At 31.2% G+C, this 8676-nt stretch overlaps 1 long non-coding RNA gene across 1 annotated transcript in view; it reads right to left on the bottom strand.

Moving 5' to 3' along the window:
- LOC109335314 overlaps nucleotides 1-8249 on the bottom strand; it is a 13412-nt gene extending 5163 nt beyond the window's left edge. Inside the window, exons 1-2 of the long non-coding RNA XR_002106194.1 lie at nucleotides 8238-8249; nucleotides 6246-6252 (exon numbers count right to left, since the gene is read on the bottom strand). This is a non-coding gene — a long non-coding RNA (uncharacterized LOC109335314). The remainder of the gene's footprint in view (nucleotides 1-6245; nucleotides 6253-8237) is intronic.

Below are 8676 nucleotides of genomic sequence, written 5' to 3'. Positions count from 1 at the left end.
TTGAGAAATTCGAATTTTACATTGAGTAATCGGTTACTCAAACTCTCTGTCCAACAGATACTTAAAATTCATTTTGAGTAATGTGTTACTCAGCTTTCAAAAATCAGTTTTTCAGTTGGATAACTCTTTTCTCACACATGTAACCTGTTACTCAATAAAGTAACCTGTTACACACTATTTTTGTAACTAGCCAATTGCATAGGACATCCTTATTCTACCTTCAGAGAATGAATCAAAATTCTGTCTAATAATGGAGAGGAAAATGGCGTTAAAAATAAAAATAAAAACCAAAAAAATGACACCTATATCCATTTTATTTATAATAAGATGTTACTTTTGATCTTAAAAAACTTCTCTCTTGAGAAGATCTTGTTGTAGACTTCTCTCTTGAGAAGATCTTGTTGTAGACTTCTCTCTTGAAAAGATCTTGTTGTAGAGAGAGTGACAAGGAAGGGAGGGTTGAGAGGGGTTGGAACGTGATAGGATTTAGAGGGATGGTGAGACTCATATATTACATTGAGAAAAATGTCATAGAGAGATGTGGCTTATAAATGACCCATCAAAATTTTATATTTAATTGTTGATTTTTTTTGTGTTAGCTAACGTTATCTCTTCATCACGTGGGCTAAAAATATTCTTCTTTAATACTAGTTCGAAATTTGAATTTTGGAGAAGAATGGATGAAAAATAAATATTTAAAAGTCACATCACAAGTATATTTAATGACTCCATACTATTTCATTTTTATTTTTCTTTCTTGATTTGATAGTAACGGTGGTATTCCTATACGATTCCTCCAAAATCCCAGACGAAGGCCCAAATATGTACTCAATCTAACTACTAAGCTCGTTGGTATAGATTAATAGATCACATAGGCTGAAAACTTTAGGGTTTACATAGCTTTGAAAACATAGAGATGTACCCAAAAAAGACTTAGAGATGATTGGATTTATTTTACTAACAATAACTTGTAGCTTTTGAAAAAGATAGGCAATGTTTGAAAATTACTTTTCATAAAACTGAAAATAATTTTTAATAATTTGCTTATCAAGTTTACCCATCAAAAATTTTAAAAATTATATTATTTATCTCCAACTAAAAAATACTATTTTGGTTGTCTTACCTTACCTCAAAAATAAATAACATATTGAATATCCAACTATACATGAAATATTAAAATAAAGGATTGGAAATTTTGATTTTAAATTCTGTATTTGTTTAATTACTCCAATTAACAATTATTTTATTAATAAATAACTAAATATTTATTGTATGTACTTTTTAATCATTTTTTAAATTCTAGATAGTTATAAATCTAGTTTTATCGAACAATTCTAGATTATAAGCTACATACGCAGCTACAAGCTTCCAGTTACCAGCTGCAAATTAGTTTTACCGAAGAGACCCTATATCTCTTTGATGATTAAATCATAATAATAATAATAATAATAATAATAATAATAATAAATTGGCTCTTTTATTTTGAAGGATGACCGGTAATTATTTGAGTTAATTATGAATTTATTTTCAATTTGATTTTTTATTATGTATTATAAATACTCAAAGTAGTCAATACATGTATAATGTATATATTCCATTTAGAAGCTGTGGAAAAAGAATTAGCAAATAGCTTCTCTATAAAACCACAACTCCAAATCATTCTCTCGTTTACAGTTTTGCAACCCATCCACATGCAAAGTTTGAAAGTTACTATTTTTAGTTGAAATTTCATGATAAGCATAATTTTCCAATGCCTATCATTGTGCCATTCGTTTATAGGTTGTAATAATTATCATGTGGCAATTAAGGGAATTTTCTGCCTCTTTTTTCATCCTAAAACACGAACAAATTTCCTTTTTGTATCATAACGATGTTCGAAAAGAAGTCAAATATGTTGATGTTCTTGATCGTGGTAGCACTTTTAATAGTGATGTGATGTTAAATTATGTGATCTGACGAATAGTTAACAGGAAAGTTGTGCAATTCAGATAATCTGGGTCTGTTTATTTTATTATTTATTTATAGAGTTTAATATGCATTTAATGACATTGTAAAAAAATTTATACATTACTGCATCAAATGTCATTCATGTTTTAATTATTGTTATTTTTTAAATAAAAAATATTAGACATAAATAATATATGATGTACAAATTATATAAAACTTTAAATTATTAATAAATAAATATTAAACTTATATTTCAAACTATTGGTGAAATATATTTTTTTAGTTTTTACAAGGAAACTCGGTCATAAGATTATGAATGATAATAAAAATTGAATCTATGAGTACTCATTCAAACCTAAATCAAATTTAACGGGAAAATACACTGTGATTAAGTTCGAGTTATATCTGAGATTAACTTTCGAATTTAAGTTTGATATAATTCATATTGTGCCTCGAACTCGCCCGATAATATATATATTTGCTACACCAATGTGCATATATGTGCAACTAACACTATTACTTTGTTATCATCATTAATAAAAAGGAAAATGAAAAAAGAGGATCAAAGTAAAATGAAAGACATTATAATTTTTTAGTCATTCTATAGATTTGTATTGTTAAAAGTGAGGAAAAGAAAAGAAAAAGGGTAGTTGGATGAATCTAGTGATAGATTGTCTATTAAAAGTGAAAGAAAACTCAATTCTTTCATATGGAGGATAATGTGCTTATATCACCTTTAGATGTTATGTTCATAAAGGTCTCTTTTCATTAGTGTGTCAATAGAATAAAGGTTTCAGGTTTCTCGGCGGGGTCAGATTACTCAAAACCCGATGTGTTTGAGGATGATAACATTATTTTTAACATGTTGAGTTTGGGTTCAGGTTCTGAATTTTGGGTTCGGATAAGTACAAACCTGACCCCTATATGCCCTTTACCATTCCTACTTGAGATCCAAAATTTTAACTATTTTTTATCCAAATGGGTTTTAGAATCCCCTTATCATTTTTTATACTTTTTTTTCTTTTATTTTTCTTAAAATAAATAAATTAATGCAAAATAATAAAAGTAAAGTAAAATCAGGTGTTTATAATAGTCAAAATGATCTTAGGACCATTTGTGATGAAAAAGTTAAAGAATATTGATCACTTAAGTGTAAAGAACCAGACTCTATAAGGACTTGAGTTGTGAATGGATAGAGGTTAAAATCATATATAGGTGATAATTTGGGCAACATGAACATCGTGCTTGTACTTGAAGACCTCCAGGGACTTACCAAATGTCTAGTTATTGATGTTAAATGAGCGCTTTCTGAAAAGGCAACCAAGTGTTTGGTTAGTTTTTTTTTTAAAATTTCTATCTTTTATTTTTACAATAGTTTTTTTAGTTTGTACGTTTCAGTTGCTTCAAATATTCTTCCCAATGTTTCATTGCTTATACTCAGTGGTATGAGGACATGTCACATAACTAAGAGGGAAGCAACATCTTACTATTTTATTTGTTTATTTAATTTTTCTTTGTTTACAAGGTTTTTTTTTGTCTAAAAACTTGAACTTACAAACTTGCTAACTTCACTTAGTTTTTAAAGCATGATTTCATAATCATATTTGTTATGCATGAATGTTAAGTTTAATTGAACAAAATTGAGGTCCATGCTAAAAATTTCATGATTGGACTCATGATGATATTATTTGAATGATTGTCCTACTTATGAGAATTCATTTGGCATGATATTTTTAAAAATATGAAATCAAGGAAATGTATATCTAAGCTTGTTGTTGCAGTAGAAGCGATTGTTGTGCCGCGTTGACCACAAGCAATCAAGTAATGTGCATAGAACAAATAGAATAGAAGAAACAAGAGAATTTGGTAACGGGGTTCAATCAGTTGTGCCTACATCTCCGAGAGCACTGAGTGGCTACCAAGAATTTATTAGAGAATAAGGATTACAAGCCCTAGCACACCCATGGGCCCAAGTGCCCATGAGGTATTGCTATTTAGTGCTTGTATCTGGTACACCTTGTAATAAGGGATATGAGTGTAATATATAACATTGATATTCTATTCTACTACTAGGTAATGTGAGACTTCATATAATAACATATTTCAAACATCTCTAACAATCTCCACCTTGATTGAAATAGACGAGTATCTCGCTCCTTAGGAAATCTACACAAAAATCTTCACCTTAGCGAATATATGACTCCATCTTGCCCAATGTGTAATTCTCTTTAACAACTCCTCCACATAAGAGTTTGTTCCCCTATAGCATAAACCTTATGAGTATCCTTAACGATGTTACCAAGAGCCTAACACTCCAAACTTGTAGTGTAGTTTCCCGTACCGTTATCTAATGGAACACGTTTGCCTAGCCACCTATTGTTAGGAAGTCTTTCGATATATTGGAACATCTACACAAAAGTTCACCAACAACCGTCCTCTTTAATACTTAATCAAACTGAACCTTGGAGCTTCCTTGGAGAGCCTCAACCTCTACCATTATTGTCTAGTCTGACAATCATAGTTCAAAAGAACTATCATACTCTACCATAAGGAGTATACACCACAACACACATCTTGTGTCAATACTAACTAATGCATGTGTCACATCCTTGCATCCAAGCCAATTTCCATGTCACACCCTACATCTCTACCAACGCCCGTGTTACAACTTGTTTCAAAGCCAATGCTCATGTTACACTCTACATCAAAGTCAGTCAATGCCTCTCTGTTTTTGTGGATCTGCTAACAATTAATATCCTTCACTATGACGTGGATCTGCTAACAACTTTTCATCTCAATTGAGATCATTATCTCAACATCTAGAGAGATATTGTCAGCACATGTCCTAGGGCCAAACTCAACACATGAGTCTATATCTCCACCTTGATCATAATCTAGTACATGAGTTTCTGGGATTCTGGATCAACATATATAACATCATTACAGGTCCACCATATTTTCTTCTCCTTCAACTCATTTACTTTATTCTTACGTAGTACCTTTGATATACCTTGTCTAGCCATCATTCCTTCACCCTCTTTAGCCATTATCTTGCGCCTAGGTTAAGAGCCATCTATTAATTGGCTCTCATACCAATTGTTGGTGCAGTGAAAGTGATCGTTGCGCAACATTGGCCACATGCAATCAAATAATGTGCATAAAATAAATAGAATAGAGAAACAAGATAATTTGATAACGATGTTCAACCAGTTGTGCCTACGTCCCCGGAGCACTAAGCGACTACCAAGATATTATTAGAGAATAAGGATTACAAGCCCTAGCACACCCATGGGCCCAAGTTCCCATGAGGTGTTTCTATTTGGTGCTTCTATCTTGTATACATTATAACAAAATATTGAGTCTAATATATATCATTGATATTCTATTCTATTCTAATACTAGACAATGTGAGACTTCATATAATAATATATGTCAAACATCCTAACAGAAAGGATTCGAGAATAGTTATAGGAAATGACAACTCCTTATACATATATTCATTAATTCTTTTGTTTGTTGAAAGAAACTGACCAAAAACACAAACTCAAATCATGGTCTTTCAATAAAGAGGCCTGAAATTATCTTGCTTATCCCAAAGGACCTTCAACATAGTAAAGTAATTAGTTACATTTAAATCCTCTTGTTTGAAATTAGCTATAGACTATTGTAAGTCTGCAATCTAAAAAGATTGCATCAGGGGAATCTTTCCTTAAGTTCATCCCAAATTTCATATGTCTTGTCTATCCACAATATACTTTGAGAAAAAATGAAGGTGAAACTGACCTGGTGATCCATGAGATCACAATATTGTTTGCATTTTCCCATGCTGAAAATATTGGATCTACTCTAAAAGACATCTAGATTGTGCCATCGACGAATACAAGCTTCTGCTTGGAAATAAGACTCATTCTCATGGATCTTGTCTATTGATGGTAATTTTCCCCATTGAGCATAGGTGAGAAAAATGCAATTCCTAGATTTTCTTGTGGATGAAGATAGTATGGTGAGTCTTGATCTTGTGAGATATCCATTTGAGAATTTGTGGTATTTGGGATTGTAGAGGAAATGGTGGAAGACATTTTCAATGTAGGAGAGATCTTGTTAAAAGAGCTTTAATACCATAATAAAACTTGAATCCTTCCAATAACTTCACACAATAAGTTAATAACACTTCCAAAAAATCAAAACAAAAAGAAAACGAAGAGAACGAAGAAGCAAACTTGATTACTTTTATTGAAATTGAAAAGCTTTGTTTACAATGGATAACTATTCCCTATTTATACAAAATACAAAATAACTAGCTTCCTAACTAACATTGTAGCTTATATACACATGTTACAATTCAATTGATTGAGTTTTACTTTGATTGTTTATGATACATATAATCTTATTATGCAGCACTCATGGCTTGCTAATATCCCCCATGGCCCGTTGACGGGGTCTTTGGCATGAGTCTTGAGCTGGTGTATCCTAGGATTTGGCTCGGCCACGTGACCTACATGGAACGATCACTTGGCATGCTTGTTGCTGGCTCGGTCATCTAGTGCATGGCTTGGCATGATGACATAGTCATCTGACATGGTCATCAGACACGATGTTGGCTCGGTCAGTTCACAAATCTTTTGGCACGATGACTCAGTCATTTGACTCTATTGATTGTAACTTGGCACATCATCTTGGCAAGGTATGGACCTTGGTTTGACATGACTAAGTTTGTTGTTGGCTTGAAGCTTCTTATCTTCATGCTTGACTAATATGAACCGAGGAAGAAGAACGTACTAATAAAAAAGGAATTTTGTGACATAAGAAAGTTGAATTATTTCATTAAGAAAAATTGATTTTGTTTAAATTCTTAATATTACTACAAAAATGTTGGTTGATTGATGCTCCATTGGATCTCCAAGTAAATCAAAAGGTCAATGTTTGAATTAGTTCATTACCTATAGGGTGAAGGAATCTTCTAAAATCTTAACATTAAAATGTGAATTCAACACATTTATCCATTTTAACTAAGTTACTTTACTCTCTAACAACTAAATTTTACCTAAAAATGCAAAAGAGTAGGATTTTTAACACAACTATTTCCTCAACTCTCACAGGTTTCAGTTTATTTTTTGGAATTTAAATAAATGATAATAATTGAACTTTGCTAAACTCTTGATTTACTAAAACATTGTACTCACAATATTGAACAACCATTTTTCTTTTGAAAAATGATATTTTTCTTCATAAAAAGAATAAGAAGAAGAAAGAAATAGGTTAAAGAGATTCTTCCATGATCCTTTATCGAATGCAATTACAAATGTATGCTTTTAGAAACTGTAAATGTGTGAACAGAAAAGATCCAAGTTATTACCTTCACACTTGTATATAGAATAAAAATGTCATCTCATTATATATTAAAAATAAAAATATTAAATTATATTACTTTTTATCTTAGTCTAAAAACTATGTATTTGTGTCTACATTATTGAAAACGATTCTAAGTGAAACAATAATGAATTGAAGAAGTGTGTTTTGTCGTACTTGTGGTCCCCCAATTTTTTTTATCAAACCCCTAAGCTCACGTGTAGGGATCAATGCACTTACGGACCGTAATAATGTAAAAAATTCATCATTAGCAGCGCAGGGATTGTTATTATGCGAAATCATTATAAATGACCTCAGAAAAAGAAGTAATAATGGAAGGATATATAGACTTAAAAGGCTTTGATATATTGATGAAGTCATGCCATTTGGCTTTGGTTAAATGCATATCCATTCATTTCCTTTAGTTTCTTCCACAACTCATTACCTTGTGGGTCACATTCAAATCTTTCTCTTGCCAATAGTGTCACACGTTCACCCATGATGAGTATATATTATAACTAAGGGATGGAATTTCAAAGCCTTTCACGTGTGTTGGTCCTTCATGCTCCAAAACTTAATTTACTTTGCTTCTCACACGGTGATGCAATCATCTCTTACTAGTGTCCCAGAAAGACTTTGTGTGGAAATGCATCTATATTATAAAATTAATAAAATATTGATAACATATTAAAAATTAAAATTTAATCTTAAATGATACATCAAAGAACATAAATACAGTTGTCTTCAAATATAACTTATTGTCATTCAAGTTTTTATTTTGCTACCTTTCTCCTTTTAATTTTTTTCCTTTTGGTAAAAATTAAAGATGGGTCATTACCATTCTGCATAATTGTAATTATAGACAAGGTATATGATGATGGGTATTCATGAGTGCCAGTTATTTATGTTGCCATGCAAATAGTAAATCAACAACAAAAAACCCTTCACTGTCATACACATTTATGAAGGGAAATCATAAACTACCCTAACCACTCCTTAAATCATGAAGTCTCAAATTTCATTAATTTATTAAATGGGGGTGGGTACTGTATTTACAGTGGAAAAGGAAAAATGATTATTGAAGAGATGGTTGAATGGATTACTAGTGGAAGAGAACCATTATTGTTAGGCCTTTGCCATCATTGTTTGTTTCTGACGAGATTTATAACACCCATTATTTGATTCATACAAGCATTTACACCAATTTGCTGCATATATGTTTTGTGCTTATAGCTTTTCTTTGGAAGATTCTCAATTTTAACTTTTTTTTATTTTATTCCATATATATTAGAAATCCAATACACATAACATTTGAGTATAACTCGTCTGCAATATTGGTTAAGAGGAGAAACACAATTTTTTGATTGAAAATAATTTAAA

Source organism: Lupinus angustifolius, chromosome LG20 (assembly GCF_001865875.1).
Source record: "Lupinus angustifolius cultivar Tanjil chromosome LG20, LupAngTanjil_v1.0, whole genome shotgun sequence".
Lineage (NCBI taxonomy): Eukaryota > Viridiplantae > Streptophyta > Magnoliopsida > Fabales > Fabaceae > Lupinus > Lupinus angustifolius.
Note: the sequence above shows the minus strand (reverse complement) of the source record. Positions and strands in the feature narration are given on the sequence as shown.